Raw genomic sequence first — 18,102 nt, forward strand, 5'->3', positions numbered from 1 at the left:
CAGCTACTTCTTTCTCCACGGCCGCCGACGGAGAGCCAGGGAATAGGCGAGATGCCATGTCGCCGTCTAAGACGTAAGGGCAACCTTGGGGGGCGTTACGGCCAAAAACCGGAGACCCACTGCCGGAGACTTGCCTTGGCCGTCTTCAGGTCTTCTTCGTCCGCCTGAAAGAGGGAATAGGATATAATTTCGAACGAACTAAAGGAAAAAGATTATGTTTATATCAATAAATTAGAAAATTGGATATGAACAACTGTTTCCAATTTTATCCATCATTCAGTAAAGTTGAAATTTGAAACTTGAATGAGAATGACTATATCAAATCTTACCTCGTCATTCAGGAGAATTGAAGTCATCTCAAAGCAGAGCGAGCATGACTCCGGGAACCAAACCATATAAGGAGTTTGGCCCTCCTCCAGGGCGAAGGAAATCGCACAGTGAGCGTGCGATCGGCAAACATCATGGCCCACCGGGTCGCTGAATGCTGCCGGACAACCTTTGAAGGCGCAGCGGGCTTTCTGTAATATAAAGGTTTATTATAAGTACACCGTCTCCTTTTTAAAATATTTAGACTTAAGATAATGGGTATGCAAGCAACACATGACATGCATAAAGGAGACTAGTTCTAGCTAGTCGCCACCCTAAAGGAGAGAATGTACTGTAGTTTAAGAATACTAAAGGTATGGCATTAGGGTTCAAAATTCCCCTCCATTGCGCCCCGGAGGTCCGGGGAGCGTCGGAGTAAAGCCTAGCTTGGCTAGATAAACATAAAAACAAAATCTAGTGCAGTATTCAAAATTAGGGTAGATATTTCTACTCCGTTGTACACCGGAGATCCGGTGGACGAGCGGAGAGAGTGGTAAAAGCTGTCGCAAAATAAATAGTAATGGATATACTTAAAAAAAATAGTGTCGTGCATTTCCGGGAGGACCGAATGGACGGAGAAAGATACCGGGGCCAGAGCAAGTATCCAAAACAAAACCGGGAAACCTGACGAGGGGAGAAGCTCCCAGTCGTCGGGGATCACCGGAGGTGAGTAACAGGTGATTATACGGACATAAAATAATACTAGCGTTCCCTGCTGAAACCTTTATGCTGACGGAGATCCAACGGCGGAGCTCCGGCGTGGGGCTCCGCGAAACTCATAAGGAAAGAGACACTATGTCCAGTCCCCTCTATCCCCAAGCCATAGCGGGGGAGATGGGGAGGGACTGAGGGAAGAGGGGGAACGGAGATGGCGGCTTGGAGAGCAGGCCATGAATGTCCCTTATAGGGGATCCTAACCTAAGTAGGGATAATAATAGGACTGGCTCTAGCAAGACTGAACTGCAAACGCTATTAAATAATCAAAACTGAACTAGAGTAAATAGGAGGAGATAGGGTAACCTTAGACAAAGAAATAATAAATAAATAATTATAAACGAGAGAGGGGGAGAAACCAGCCTCTAAAGAGCAGGTGGAATCTAATTCCAAGTAGCCTACGTGTATTAGGCTAACTGAGCTAAAAGGGAACAGAGAGGGAAACTCCAGCCTCTCTCTCGCTAAGGTTACCTCGACTCAATCCTAGTAAATAAATAGAACCCAAAGTGAGAAAACACTAGTACACTAGCGCAAAAATGACCTGTCCGTTGAAGTACAAAGGTCTTAAAAACGTGGAATTAGCGAAGAAGAGAGGACTTGACGGCCAGGATAGAAAGGGAAATTCCTTTCCAGGGTAATGATAACGTAAAGTTAAAAGAACACATCAGAATGTGAAAAACAAAAACAGGTCTGGGCTCTATTCTTCGCTAAAGCTGAAAGTAACAACGGGACTCGGAAGCGACTCATGTTTAACAAAAATGAACCAAAAGGGGCTACATAATAACTAAAAAAGAGGTTCAGATGAAAACTTAATTGGGCAATTGAACCTTGAACATGAGTAGTAAATGAATACCCGATAAATATAAATATATATATATCCCAACACTAACGGGAAAAACAACACAAGCTGTGACGCGCTAATGGCTGCCCATGGCCGAAGCCTGCACTAACAAACAACGCGCAAAACGCGAGTAAAAGGTAAAATACCATAACACTGAGTATGAAAACAGAATCTAGGGTACTTAACATTGGTGCAGGGGTAAGGAGAGCCTCAGCCATCTCGAAAATAATCCAAAAGAGCACAAAAACAACAGACACAAAGCAAAGGTAGCAATGCTTCACGAGTCCAAAAAGAAGGATGTCAGGTGGCGCTGGTGTCGGGCGTCGGTGGGGTGATCCAGGCTGGTGCGGTGGAGACCGCTGTAACGGCACACCCCTCTTGAATATATTGACCACTATTCACAACCTGTGAATAGTGGTTATCACACGGCCTTTCTTTATACACGATGCCCTAAAGGGTGCTCGCGCGAGGGTAGTAACCTCTGCATTCCAATGCTTTACCTTTTTCTGGTATATTTGAATATATTTATATCAGAAAAGTGACAAGAAGGACCTTTTCACTGGCGAACACAGGTCGACCCAGAAAATGGCTCGTCATTTCAGCTAGGCCAAAAGTAATAACCCTATTAAATAGCTAAGGTTTGTATAGCTAGGAAAAATACAAATTATCTACGAATTTGTCATATTTGAGATCTTCTCATAGAACTTTGAGTTCTTTATTTACTGTAGACCCTTCTGCTGCAAAACCCTAGTTAGTGAGGCAGAATACTGAGTTGGTAGCCTGAATCCTAACATCTTTTCACTTGGTGAAGTAACAGAGCTGAAGCAACCTCATATTGCATATGTGGATGGAGTATTATATTGTATGATTCTCATAAAACAAAAGGTATTTGTTGAAGTTTTGGCAAAAGCTTATCAGTTGCATCATGTTTCAGGTGGTAGTCCACATAATTTTCCTGTAAGCTTGGCTTTCACGGTTTAACTCATTATGGTGTAAATGTAGCGTCGCCAACAAATTTGTTTAAAATCTTTTCTTTACTTGGAATATGTTGTGTTTTGAATACCGTAAAGTCATTTAAACCTCAAAAATTTGCGTATAACCTCCAACTATTATCCGAGAGGTAGAAAGCTCAATAATATTTTTTCAACTTTTATAACCTTTCAGTGAATATGAGCAGGAAAGAGTTCTTACTAGGATATCACAAGTTAGATTAATACTGTACCAGACTTTATTGTTCAAGTTTGACCACATTCACTTGAAAAGATATCAAATTCAAACATAAGTTTTACTAATTCTTCATTTAGATGCTTACCTAAATCTGGTGTAGGGCTGTAATCTGAAGGATTACAATTTTCTAAATTTTCTAAGGCTCTGAAGTCATCTTTGCCACCAGCATCAACAAAAATAATTTGTTCCGTAACCGAAATACAAACCTTAGCTATTTACAGAGGGTTACCTTTTAGCGCAGCTGAAATGGTGAGCCATTAGAATTTAACGAGGGTGTATTACCCCGCGCTAGTTAGCGGGGGGGGGGGGGTAGGGGAGTGGTAGCTAGCTCCCCCCCCCCCCCTCACACACAGATGAATGCTCACTTTCACTTTTGGCTCGGACTGTGACAGACGTCTCTGTCTTGGTCCTCTCTTGGCAGCCATTGTTTGTTTTGTCTTTACTTAATCGCTTACTTTTCATTTACTCAATATATATGTAAACATGTTTTCATGTTTGTATTTATATTTGAGTATAGAAATAAGTAAGTTTCCTTTTCAGAGTTGTGTGTGTAGTGTACGATATCTACGTGGAGTCCTCGGCAGTTAGGCCACCACGGCGTAATTTTATGGGTGGCGATCGAGTTTGACTTATGTCTTTCTCTCTCTCTCTCTTGAGGTCGTTCACCCTTTTACTACGTGTTACTACGCCCTTGTAGCTTCCTTTCCGTGTGGGGGGGGGTTGCTATGCCGTACGTTTGTCTCAATTAGTTTATGAATCTAATTGTAGTTGTTTTTTTCAGTTTGTAGAACGATTCCTTTCGGGGTTTTCGTTCTTTCTTTAGTGCTCATTCGTTTTTAAATTACATAATTACATAGTTACATAATTATAATTGTTATAATTCTGTTTTGGTTACAGCTCTCCTTCCGTGAGTGTAAGTGGTTGTGAGGGCACGTGCCTGTTGTGTAATTCTTGTTTCCTTTCCCTCGGGATTCCTCTTCGAAGCCTTCCCGGGGGAATGAATGTGTACTAATATTATTTGTTTTATTTTTTTACAGTTACCGATCTAGTTCGTTTCTGTAATATGGCAACGGTGTGAGCTGTCTTGTTGAGTCCTGGGGATTCGGCTGTTGCTGCCTCCCCCCTTGTATTTTCGTCAGGGGCGTGTCTCCTTCTACTGGAAGTACTCCCGTGACGACGGACAGCTCTCCAGTTAATTTTAGAACTCTCAGGAGGCTTGCCTCCTTGGGCGGGTAACTTTCCTTCCGAGGGAAGTTTTTCCTGTCCAGGCTTGAGTTTTTCCCCTTTTGGGGGGTTCTTCTCTTGCCTTTTTTTTGTGCGACTATGCTCTTGGTGCTGAGCGGTCACACCTGCAGTTTCGCTCAAGGGGCTGGGCAACTGCAGGAGCTCCTCTTCGGAGGATTGCTCCTTTTAGGTCACTGGCTGACCAGTCTCTTCTACGAAGTTTTTCTCTTTCGTTCGCGAGAGAGTACACTCATAGAGACTCCTCTTAGGAGGTTTCTTCTGTTGCTGTTGGCCTCCCTCGCCGTAAGGCCCACCGTCCGTTTGAATCTCCGTTTGCAGCCTAGAACTCCTTTTTCTCGATCTTCCGCCTTGGTGCAGATGGACAGCAGTCTGATCTCGTCTTCCGACGGGCAACGGTCTTCCCGACGGACAACGGTCTTCCCGAAGGACAGCGGTCTTCCGACAGACATCAGTCTCCCGGCGGACAACGATCCCTTCGGGACAAAGGGTTGCCTCCCACGGGGGTTCTTCCCTTGCGTGTCAGGGTTTCCCTGCGCGCCCTTCTGCTGTGTTCTCTCCTGCTCCTGCTCAGTGTTAGCGCACAGGCGCTCTTCTGCTCATCAGCGCTCTCCTGTTCGTCAGCGCTTTCATGATGATCATCCCTGCTGTTCCTGTTGGTTCCTGTTATGCGCCCTGTGCGCCCACGTTCGCCCTCGCTATCTAGAACTTCGGTTCAGGTCGGGGTCAAGGACTCTTCTTCTATACGCAGGCTTCCACGCGTAGCCTTCTGCTCGTCAGCGATCATCACCTCGTCAGCGATCATCACCTCGTCAGCGATCATCACCTCGCCAGCGATCACCTGTCTTTCGGCGATCTCCGGATCGCCCGCGTGTGTTACAGCCGGCACGCCAACGTTCTCCAACACTTCTGAAGGAACATGGTTCGCCAGCTACTAGCTCACCTGCGCATGCTGATCGCCATCGCGCGACCCTCGACTGCGGATGCTGATCGCCATCGCGCGACCCTCGACTGCGGATGCTGATCGCCATCGCGCGACCCTCGACTGCGGATGCTGATCGCCATCGCGCGACCCTCGACTGCGGATGCTGATCGCCATCGCGCGACCCTCGACTGCGGATGCTGATCGCCATCGCGCGACCCTCGACTGCGGATGCTGATCGCCATCGCGCGACTCCTCGACTGCGGATGCTGATCGCCATCGCGCGACCGCACACCTGCGGATGCTGATCGCCATCGCGCGACCCTCGACTGCGGATGCTGATCGCCATCGCGCGACCCTCGACTGCGGATGCTGATCGCCATCGCGCGACCCTCAACTGCGGATGCTGATCGCCATCGCGCGACCGCACACCTGCGGATGCTGATCGCCATCGCGCGACCGCACACCTGCGGATGCTGATCGCCATCGCGCGACCGCACACCTGCGGATGCTGATCGCCATCGCGAGACCGCACACCTGCGGATGCTGATCGCCATCGCGCGACCGCACACCTGCGGATGCTGCTCGCCATCGCGCGAACGTCTACCCTGCGGATGCTGCTCGCCATCGCGCGACCCTCAACTGCTGATGCTGATCGCCATCGCGCGACGTCACTGCGGATGCTGATCGCCATCGCTGCGATGCTCTCGCCATCGCGCGATGCTGATGCTGATCCCATCGCGCGACCCTGCGCATGCTAATCACCATCGCGCGACCCTGCGCATGCTAATCACCATCGCGCGATCGCCCTCCTGCACATGCTGCTCGCGATCGCTCACCTTCGCATACTGCTCGCCAACGCACGATCGCTCACCTGCGCATGCTGCCCAACCATCGCGTCGGCATAACACAATGCTCCATCGCCAACCTGCGCGTTAGCGCTCACCAGCTCACCACCGATCGCTTGTTGATCCATATCGCCAGCGGTCTTCCTCGCCCACGCGGCAGCGCGTTTCCTCGCCATCCCGCTAACGCTTGCGTTCGCCGCCTCGGACTCACGCTCATCCACCTGCCCACCCTCACGACCGCTCGCCTGCGCGCCCGCGCGACTGCTCGCCTGCGCGCTGCTCGCCTGTGCGACCGCTCACCTGCGCGCCCGCGCGACCGTTCGTTCGCCCGCGTGACCGTTCGCCCGCGTGACCACTCGCCCGCGCTACCGCTTGCCCGCGCGACCGCTTGCCCGCGCGACCGCTTGCCTGTGCGCCCGCGCGACCATTCGCCTGCGCGCCCACACGCCCACGTGCCTGCACGTCTACGCTCATGCGCGTCCGCGCCCATGCTCTCCAATGTTCGCCCATGCGCGAACCAACGGTTTTCCATCGCGCGGACGGATGGTGTTCCGTCGCGCGAACCTACAGTGTTTCTTCGCACAAACGTCGGCTTATTTCTTGTAGTATCCATTGCTCGTCTATGGGTTATCGCTCGCTGACCACCAGCTCTCGCCCTTCCTACCACGCTCGCCCTCCTGCGCTCCTTCGCTCACCTTCGTTTGCGTTACCGCGCATGGGCGCTTCCACGTTCGCCCACGCGAAAATCTTTGAATTACCGTCGCGCGAGCTCCAGGGCGAGTGCGGCCACGATTCCCAATGGGGTTTTCGCAGCATGGCCAGCCTGGCGAGTTCTTCTGGAGCGTATTTCCAGAACACGGCGTCACCCCGTACACTTGCAAGAATAGGAGAAACTTAAGGGAGATCTGAGCAACACTCCTCTTTCCTGAACCTGGGTTAGCCCTTCCCCGTCATTCCCTGGAAGGATTTTTGGCGGGGGGGCTTTCCGTTTGAGATTTCTCCATCGGACAAGGGGTGACTGCTTACCTCTTCCTCTGGGAGCTTACCAGGTTCTTTCCCTCCTCGGTTACGGCCCGAGGTTTGGTTCAAGGAAGCTACAGGAAGATCATGGGTACTTTCCTCCTCTCGAGCTCAGGCACCTTGGCCTTTCGTCGTTTAGTATCTAACTTGCGGACAAGCTCGATGTTGTACCATCTTGACGCGCTGACTGAGGGCTTCCTTCGGGTGTCTCATTTGTGGAGGTCGACGACCTCAGACACCCTTCCATCCTTGAGAAGAGTTTGTTTGTGCCCAAGGACAGAGACTTAGACAGCGGCTGTGCGGAGGAAATCGACTTCCGTTTTCAGTCCTCCAAGGCGCTTTCTTCCAGACTCTGCAGGGCTCCGCGCCCTTTTCTTTCAACCACGTCGGCCTAAGTTATCGGCTGTCAGGAACAGATGGCACGGGAGACTCCCCTGGGGGGGCATAGTCCTAAAAGGAGTTCACGAACTCTAGGATTGCAGGTTTTTCGCTGGGAGGATGCTTAAGGTTACTCATCCGGATAACAGCTTCCCGATGCCCATTCCCGCACAATCTCTGGGATCAGCCAAGGATATCGCGCCTGCCGTCTCTGTCAGCGAATTCAGTGTCTCTGAACCTCTATGCCATAGCATCAGCAGAGTTGCCCGGTTGGGCAGAATGATCCATACCTTAGGCGAAGGTCTTCCTTAGGATCATCGACGGCTTTACCCCCGGCCTCCTCAGTCGATCCTTTCTTGTAAGGAAGGATCTGAGAGGGGATGTCCGTAGTCGACCTCTCAGCCCTGATCAAGTTTGTCGAACAAACTTCGGCCAGCGTAGACCAGCAGAATCGATCAGACTGGTAACGAAGCGACAAGACTCCTTAAACCCCAGATCGGAAGGACGGGTACTTTCAGTTTCCATTCCATCCATCTTCCAGGGTGCTCGTCGAATTCAGCCTAGACTGCAAGTATTCCTGCTTATGATGCAGTGTGGCTATCCCGCCGTGGCATAGTAGGTTTGTTTCCCCAGAGAACTCTCCCTGCCTTCCTCTTGGCCGCTCAGGTGCAGGCTTCCGCCTCCTCTGCTGTTTGGAGGGCTGGTCAACTCCGGTAGGCTCGGGTTCGACCTTCTTCAGCGCCGGGACAAGCTTCCGGATGCTTACCATGAGTGTGGGCTCATGGTATTTTGCTTTGAGCCTTCTCTTCCTCTGCCTCAACATCTGGAGTATCTGGCCATGATATTGAGTCAACGGCCTTACCACGTTGGAAACCCCGCTTCTCGTCCGTCCAGCGAGGTTAAGCAACGTCGGTACTTGGATGGGTGACCACCTGGGGACGCCAGATTCTGTTACCACATCCTCCAAGCCTTCCTTTCGGTTGACTGTGGCAAGACTGAGGAGAGTCGCAGTACCTGTCCTCAGTCAAGCAGAGCTTTCAGCCCTACCTTGGAACGTTTCCTAGTTCTCCTTTCCTCATTGACCCGTCTATAGTCCGAACGGTCGCCTCAGGATAAGTTCCATGTGGGGCGATCCAAGTTCCGGTGGCTTCAGGCAATGTTTAACCAGACTTCCTGGCCCCTATGGGACCAGCGGAACTATTAGACCTGCAATGGGTGTTGACCTATGGAGCCTCTTGATGGTGGTGGATATTCTCGTCCTTTCCCCACATTCTTGATGCTGTTCTCGGACTCGTCAAAGGAAAGGGGGGGGGGGCATGTTCCGGTCCAGGCCTATGGTCAAGACCTGAAGGATACCTCTCCATCACTCAGGCAGGCTTAGGGGCCTTAGTCTGGCCCCTCTGCAGATCCTACAGCTCCTGCCGAGTCGCCCCGTGCGCGTTGACTTCATGATTCTGGCGTATTCTAACCAGCAGGGGACGCATTTTCACACCTTCACATCTTGCAGTAGAGATACCGGGATGATTGAGATTCTCTCAATACCACCATCAGCTCTCTCATTCCAGGCAGGGGAATGTTCTCTGACTATCTGAGCAGAGCCTCGTAGAGAGAGTGTACCTGGGGGTCTTTGACCTTGGGTAACCAGCAAGTACTGGTCTGGGGGACCTGATCGCAACAGCTTGGAGCCTCAAGCTTCCGCTATTCTTCCCCCCAGTCTCAGACCCCGAGACTCTGGCAAGATGCATTCCGGTGATGGTGGGACAACTTCGACGCCTGCGTCTTCCCTCCCTTTTGTCTGTGGACAATGGGTCTCAACAAGACCAGGTTGTCTGTCAACCTTTCAATGGGAGAGCTCCACTGGGACTATGCGCAGAACGGTTTCTGGACCCTCTGCTTCCCCTGACGGAACTCCCGGGAGAGCTTCTCCCACGGCGCAGACTACTCAAACAACCACACTGCGACATCTCTCCCGAACCGGGGGGTTGCTTCGGCTTCATGCCTGGAGACACTACGCCTCCTCCTCAAGAAGAGACAACCCGCTACAGTCGCGGTACGGAGGTCGCGTCATCTGTAATAGTCATCCACAGGGGTCTCCCAGGCAAAGTGAAGAGTCTAAGGTGGTTGGTGCCGTGGGAGATATACCTCTTCCCTTGAGGCCTCTTCTCCAGCAATAACGGTCTTATTGCCTTTTGGCGGGAGGAAACTCCTTTCCGCTCTCGGCAATGAAGCCTGTCGCTCAGCCTTTCCCTGACCTTCAGGCTTAAAGGAATAACTTTTTCCTGCCCGCTGGATCTATCCTCGCTCATGCGAAGCTACAATCATCCCTGCCCTAGTCGGAGGAAGACCTCCAACTTGGAGCATGGCTCGGACTTTTAGTCCTTTAAGAGATCTTCTCAAGACCCTTTACGACAGGCCTCGGATTGTATTCCGCTTTGGGTCTTCTGCTCACTCTGGCCACGGCCAGTGTGTAAGCAATCTTCTTGGTCTCTTACTACTCCCCCCTTTCTAAGGAAGAGGGGAAGGCAACATTCAGGCTCGCTCCTGAGTTGTTAGCTAGACTCAGAATCTGGGGGTCCCGGCCCTTCGGTCCGATTCATTCAAGATTTCGAGTCTCCATTCTATATCTGATGTCCCAAGACCTTCTCTTTCTTGCCAGTAAAGGAATCGAGAGGTTAGCGCTGGGAACAGCTGCAGTTTGTCCTCAGTTGCAGCCAATTTGGGAGCACAAGGAGGACATGGGGGAGAGTCACCAGTATACCTCTTCAGCCCGGACTCAAGGACATTCATCTCGACCTGTCTCCAGACCCTCCCCCGTCACGTCGCCCTACAGCACGATGTTGGATACATTGCAACGTCCCTCGCCATCGAGTAATACTACTCTGTGACGCAGGTGCTACAAGCTGGAGTCTGGAAGCGTCTAATGACCTTCGCAGCCCGCTTCCTGCAGGGCGTGACCCACAGGAGTCTCGATACGTTTTCTATCGCTCTGTGGTGGCTACACAACAGCTGGTCTAACCTCAGGCTCCTTTTGGACAGGTAGCAGAAGGTTGAGGGCATTGTTATCAGGTTTTAGTCTGCATGAACGAAAGAAGTATGTCTGGCCCTTACTTCTTTCTTCATCATCCCCTCTACGGGGAAGCAGCATCCTGGTCTCTGCATAGCTGACCTCGAACCTCTGCAGGTAAACCATGCTTCCTTGTGTTCCGAGTATTGAGTCAATACTGTCGCGTCCCCCATACCCTGACGAGGTGGTATTGGGAACGTCCTAACCCAGAGTTCCTTCTGGAACTCCAGGTCAACTGCCTAGGACGGGTCACACTTCTTCCTTCACACACAAGCTTACGTAGGCCACATGGTTCCTTGCGGAGCAAGGAACTTGTGAGGTGCAGGGACCCCTTTTCTCGAGTGTGACTCACTCGGATTCTGAGTCCCCGGGTAAAGCCAAAGCCAGTATGGCTGGGGACTTTCCACCCTACCTAAGGGGTAAGTCACCCTCTGTAAATAGCGTGGTTTGTATTTCGGTTACGGAACAAATGACAAATTCGAAGATAATTTGTATTTTTCCTAACCATACAAACCTTAGCTATTTACACATATTTGCCCGCCAGCCCTGTCCCCCAAGACAAGTCCTACCTCTGAGTGAAAGTGAGCATTCATCTGTGTGTGAGGGGGGGAGGGGTAGCTAGCTACCCCTCCCCTACCCCCCCCCCCCCCCGCTAACTAGCGCGGGGGTAATACACCCTCGTTAAATTCTAATGGCTCGCCATTTCAGCTGCGCTAAAAGGTAACCCTCTGTAAATAGCTAAGGTTTGTATGGTTAGGAAAAATACAAATTATCTTCGAATTTGTCATGTTTGAGAACTTACACAACTTTTCATTAAAACAATGACTAACAAAATTGTCCCTCTTATAGAACTTCTCTCTCCGTGTATATGAGGGAGGGACAGTGCGTACTGAGAATACATCCTCTCTAGATACCTTTTGTACTGGTCAGCAGTGCCTGATAACCCCCGCTCCTAGAAGGCCTAGTCATTGAGAATCGAGTTCCCTGTACATGCATTGTGTTGTATGCTGTTGTAAATAATAGACGTGTAAACTAATCCCTCTTAGGTCTGTCTAAACCATCCCTCAGCAGGTCAAGACCATTACATGTTTAAGGGCGGAGACGGCAAGTATCGTATGGTCTACCATCAGGAAAGAAAACTTCATGTAGGTTGTACCCCTTGCTTCGTCTTCAGAAGAGTATTTCAAGGCTTTGTGCTTTGTAGTATCTGCCACTCCCTAAGTGTTCGTAGAGTGTCCACGCTCTTCTTTTCTCTTGCCCACTCAAATGAGATGTGCCTGTTTAAGTATCGTGACGATTGGGGGATCCTTTCATCCTCAGAGGCATCTACTCCTGGATCATGACAAGACTTCTTTTCACTGTGATCTGAGAATCGTGATCAATTATTGTTATTATTATTATTATTATTATTATTATTATTATTATTATTTTTAGGTAAGCTACAACCCTTGTTGAAAAAGCAGTATAATATAAACCCAAGAGCTCCAACAGGGAAAAATAGCCCTGTGAGGAAAGGGAACAAGGAAATAAACTACAAGTGAAGTAATGAAAAATTAAAATAGAATAGTTTAAGAACAGTCACAATAATAAAATAGAGTTTTCATTTATAAACTATAAAAATAAAAAAAAGAAGAGGATGATAAATGAGATCGAATAGCGTGGCACGAGTGGAGACTAGAGAACAATGGTTTGATATTGGGAAAATCCAATCTCGAGCCCAAGCAGGAAGATAAGAGTTCCTGGGTATGTTGATAGACATGGAAGAAGCTGGAAACTTCTCATCAGACAATTAAGTCGGCAAATTCAGGGAGATTGCGGAAACGTTCATGCACAGTCAAGAACTTCCAACTCGACTGTGACAAACTTTTCAAAGTTTTTGTGGCTCATTCTTTAGGGTATTATGGTTGCTTATACATTAGGGTATCAAACTTTTTATTTTTTACAGCAGTTGTTATATATTTTTAAAGCTTGCATATTTCAAGACTGGCTTTTTCCTGACAGACTGACAGCGCCCAATGCAATGTAGTTATTGTCAAGTATGTTAGTCCATTATAATTACATGTATATTGAGAATTAAAATTATGTAGTCCACTTTGCTGTCCAACCTCTCAGCTATTACCACTTATATAATTGTGGGCTTTTTTTCTGTTGTACCTCGGATACTAAACGGCTCCAAGTGCCCAGGCAATAAGGGCCAAAATCATAAATCAAAACAGGTCTGTTAACAATATGTTGAGCAGTTTTAAATACATCTTAATGGTAGGAAACTGAGACGACATTCACCAAGATTGTAACTCGATCGTACTGTATGGTCAAAATATATTTTTTCCAAAGTAATAGATGGTGTCGATGTGCCCTGGGGTAGAGGTGTAAGAATACTACCATCGTACGGCCTGTGTGTCGTGGAAAACAACCAATAGGACAGCTGCTGACTTGCAATTTTGCTTTATAGTAAAAGGTTAGGCCCACTGCCAATAACTTTGGGAAATGCTGCCTTGCAGTTGGACTACTAATTCAAAGGCTAGGCCCACCGCTAATAACTTTGGGAAATGCTGCCTTGCAGTTGGACTACTAATTCAAAGGCTAGGCCCACCGCTAATAACTTTGGGAAATGCTGCCTTGCAGTTGGACTACTAATTCAAAGGCTAGGCCCACCGCTAATAACTTTGGGAAATGCTGCCTTGCAGTTGGACTACTAATTCAAAGGCTAGGCCCACCGTTAATAACTGTGGTTGATGACTGCTAGGGCATGCAATTGGGAAAACAATATCAAATTATAAACCATGTCAGTTGCAGCAACGGACTCATTGATATAGGGATAACAGGGAGAAAGAAGAGTGAAATGGCGTCGATGTTTTTAATTGTGAATATAATGTTGCCTTGAATTGTTGTGGCACTAGGAAGCAGTGGGAAAATCCTTGCTCTCTCGTCTTTTTAACTAGCGTTCCCCGCTTATCGTAATACCTAGCAGACTCAAAAGCTGCTATATTTTACTGCCCGTTTTTCTATCTTGGCTAAGAGGAGGATTACAGACCTTATGTTAGTCTGTGATATCAGTGCTAAAGGCTTGTCTATCACTTGGCAGTTTCTGTTGGTTAAAGCTAAGGAAACTATTTAATTAGAATACCCAAAACTGAACATTATGATAAAATGAAATTTAGTTAAATTGGTCCTGAAGTGTGGTGGCAGCGATAGATTTTCAACTGAAATTGTCATTGCATTTGTATCTTAGAGTATTGGAGTTGTTCTTACCATCTCATTATTATTATTATTATTATTATTATTATTATTATTATTATTACTAGCCAAGTTACAACCCTAGTTGGAAAAGCAAGATGCTATAAGCCCAAGGGCTCCAACAGGGAAAAATAGCCCAGTAAGGAAAGCTTTTTAAAATCAGTGGTAACTTTTTAAGAATGCTTTCTTCTCAGATTATGGTTATATTTATTCCTATTCTATATGTTTATGTTTATTTAGAGTTTCATAAAACCTTTTATTTTTTATTAGTTTAGTTTGATCTGTAAGAATGAAAGGCTAAAATGCCTATTGTAATACAATCTTGGTATAGAAATTAAAACTTAACATTTTCTTTCAGGAGGTGACTGCTGGTGATTTTTAAACTCCTTGACCATCTACGATGAAAACATGGAGAGGGTGGTCTGTGGCACCCTATCAGTACCAACCAAACTTGGCCGAGTCCTTCGTCAGGCAGGAAGGAACAATGAGAGAAAATATCTTTTTTTTTTTTTTTTTTGTCGGCTGCCTCCCAAAAAAGGGGAAAGTGCAATGGTAGTTAGAGTGATTTTAAAAGAAGACTCTTGCAATGGAGGAGACTAGGTGAATCCTCCATTTCTGTAGAGAGTTGATCATAAAAAGTACCTTGATTTTTAAAAAATGTCAAGGTATTATTAAAATTATTAGATTTTTTTAAAGGGCTTAGATCACAGGCTAAAATGCCACTTGCACAAACTGCGCAGCCTCTACAATGTTTACAACTCTTTCAGAAAGATCAAATCACTGGCAGCCTCTTATATTGAATAGGGAACACTGTTGTCACGGGATACTGTTAGTTCATTTTATATCTTTTCTGAAGACAACCATTTTCTTAATTAGAAATTCATGGAAATTTATCTTTGAGTTTTTAACACTCCCAAACTTTGTAGTGTTTCCATGTATGAATGTGATAGTAGAAATAAAAATTGAAGGATTTATGTAAGTTCATTAAACTAAGATTTGATCAGTATATGATGTGTGTTTACAATATTGTGCATACCTAGTGGTAGTTATCCTGACGTGTGTTTACAAAAACTCAATAAGATACTTGTAATGTGAATCTAGAAGTGATAGTATTTGATGGTAAATATAAAAATGCATTGTAAGCATCCTATGAAGTACCTAACATTTAATTTCAGATTTTGTAGTTAACCCTGGATAGGTACGGTCCTAGGACACCCCTTTAAGGGTATACTCGAACGCGAACGACCCCGACGCCAAAAAAAATTCTTGAAAAATCAGTTTTTGCAGTAACCTCCTTTTTTCTTTTGCCAAAAAAAACTTCAATGAATGCTTAAAACAACTGTAAAGATAAATACTACTCATCTGCAGAAAAACTATTTATTATAAATATTTTAAAAAATTAAGTAGAAAAAAAAAAAGACCTGACATAAAAATTCATAAAAAAAAAGTTTATACATATATACACAAATCCTTTTAGGAATTGATTCTTGAATGTTTAGGACACATCTTGATGTATTTTGGATGAAGTCAGACCCATGGAGGTGAAGATCTGAAATGAGAAAAAAAGGGTAACTTTTTTTGGCCAAAAAATATTGTCCAAATTTCATGAATTTTTTTGGGTACCCAAATGAAATAGGAAGTGGCTAATTTTTTTAGGGAATAAACATATGTTATCCTAAAATAGAAATATGTAAAAAAATCTTCATTATTTTGTAAATTACATTTATATCAGGGGCCATATCTAAAGGTAATTTTTTGAGTACTTGGAAATTTCGTAAAAAAATACATATATTTAATATATAATATGATATTTATGCAGGTAAAAATATACCAAAATATCACAAATTCTATAGGGAACAAGAATATATATAGATAGGGCAGCTTACGCTTCGGATATGTCCACAAAATGGCCGCCAACCACACTGACTCAGACTCCCTAATCTGCCACTTGAAATGTAGGAAGGGTATGTCAATTTCAAGGTGTTATTTACTAATCTAATTATTATTGGATATGCATAAAAATTGTATGGTGGGTTGCTGGATAATTGTCGATTATTTTACGACTATAAAATTAAAATTCTGACCCAAAAAATTTTTTTTGAAGGGAAATAAAATCGAAAAAAAAAATGTAAAACAATATTTTAGCTAAAAAAATTTGATGATATTCAATCAAAAAAAAAGTAAACAAAATTTTCCGACAAATAAACATCTAAAGGAATCATTACTCTGTGATAGTTCCTTAGTACGTAGTAATTTTGAAAGAATTGGGAAAAAACGAAAAAATGGCAATCACCGGAAAATCGAACACATACCTATATATACGCCATATCTGGCTAAAAAAAAGATAGGCATGGGTAGCCAGATCATCTAGAAACACTTTCCAACACTATAAAAATATAAGTTTTGCGACACTACTTGCCAATTCCTTACGGTAACATGACTAAGCAAAAAAATGCAAAACAAATAAAAAGGGGCACTCGTGGAAAAATGGCCATTCTAATATACGGCATTTCAGAAAAAAAAAATTTCAGCCACGTGCTAGGCAAACCATCAAGGCATATTTTCCGACAAATAAACATATAAATGAAATATTACTCTGTGATAGTTCCTTAGTACGTAGTAATTTTGAAAAAAATAGAAAAAAACGAAAAAATGGCAATCACAGGAAAATCGAACACATACTTATATATACGCCATATCTGGCTAAAAAAAAAAATAGGCATGGGTAGCCAGATCATCTAGAAACACTTTCCAACACTATAAAAATATAAGTTTTGCGACACTACTTGCCAATTCCTTACGGTAACATGACTAAGCAAAAAAATGCAAAACAAATAAAAAGGGGCACTCGCGGAAAAATGCCCAACATTCTAATATACGGCATCTCAGATAAAAAAAAAAGACATGCACGTGTTAGCCCAACCATCAAGGCACACTTTCTAACACATAAACATGAAAAAAAAATCAATAATATACGGCAATTCCTTACTACGTAGTAAATTTTTACAAATATTGAAAAAAAAACAGAAATTGGCAACCGCAGTTAAATACCCAATATACCAATAACTACGTCGTATCTGACAAAAACAAAATCACGCATGGGTAGCCAGATCATCTAGACACACTTTCCAACATTAAAAAAGCAAAAGTTTTACGACACTATTTCGCAATATCTTACGGAAAAATGACTTGGCAAAAAAATTAAAAAAAATTAAAAAGGGACACTCGCGGTAAAATGCCCGACATTCTAATATACGACATCTCAGATAAAAAAAAAGACATGCACGTGTTAGCCCAACCATCAAGGCACACTTTCTAACACATAAACATGAAAAAAAAATGAATAATATACGGCAATTCCTTACTACGTAGTAATTTTTACAAATATTGAAAAAAAAACAGAAATTGGTAACCGCAGTTAAATACCCAATATACCAATAACTACGTCGTATCTGACAAAAACAAAGTCATGCATGGGTAGCCAGATCATCTAGACACACTTTCCAACACTAAACAAGCAAAAGTTTTACGACACTATTTGGCAATATCTTACGGAAAAATGACTTGGCAAAAAAATGAAAAAAAATGAAAAAGGGGCACTCGCGGTAAAATGGTCCTCGTGGTGATGAACGACATTTTAACTAAAAAAAAAAACATGCACATGGTAGCCAAACAATCCACCAAGACTTTCCACAACTGATAACCTATACAAGTTGCACCATTCTACGACAATTTCATAATACGTAATAACTTTGATAATTATGCAAACTACCTCAGAAGGGTAAACTCGGACGCGAACGACCCCGACGCGTCTCAGAAATCGGGGAAGGAGTACAGCTACAGCAATGCACATCTGGACACTACTAGAGCGTGTAGGGGAGACACCTCCTGCAGGTCGATCACCCACAAATTCAGTCACGGGTGAGTCACGTGAGAAAAACCTGTTTTTTTTTGACGCTCGGGGTCGCAAACGACCCACCGTACCTATCCAGGGTTAAGAGTGAGATCCTTCAGGGAGGCTGAATGTAAAGGCTCGAACCTGTCTGACATGAGGAATCTTAGGACCACGTCTAAATTCCATCCAGGTGTAGCCAAACGACGTTCCTTAGAGGTCTCAAAAGACTTAAGGAGATCTTGTAGATCTTTATTGTTGGAAAGATCTAAGCCTCTATGCCGGAAGACCGAAGCCAACATGCTCCTGTAGCCCTTGATCGTGGGAGCTGAAAGGGAGCGAACTCTTCTC

The 18,102-nt window shown here is 45.4% G+C and overlaps 1 long non-coding RNA gene across 1 annotated transcript in view; it reads left to right on the forward strand.

The window, feature by feature from the left end:
* The window catches only part of LOC137633919 (uncharacterized), a 56,817-nt gene extending 42,081 nt beyond the window's left edge, over positions 1-14,736 (forward strand). Inside the window, exon 3 of the long non-coding RNA XR_011042348.1 lies at positions 14,218-14,736. This is a non-coding gene — a long non-coding RNA (uncharacterized lncRNA). The remainder of the gene's footprint in view (positions 1-14,217) is intronic.
* The last annotated feature ends 3,366 nt before the right edge of the window (positions 14,737-18,102 follow it).

This window comes from Palaemon carinicauda, chromosome 43, assembly GCF_036898095.1.
Source record: "Palaemon carinicauda isolate YSFRI2023 chromosome 43, ASM3689809v2, whole genome shotgun sequence".
In the NCBI taxonomy this organism is placed as follows: Eukaryota; Metazoa; Arthropoda; class Malacostraca; order Decapoda; family Palaemonidae; genus Palaemon; species Palaemon carinicauda.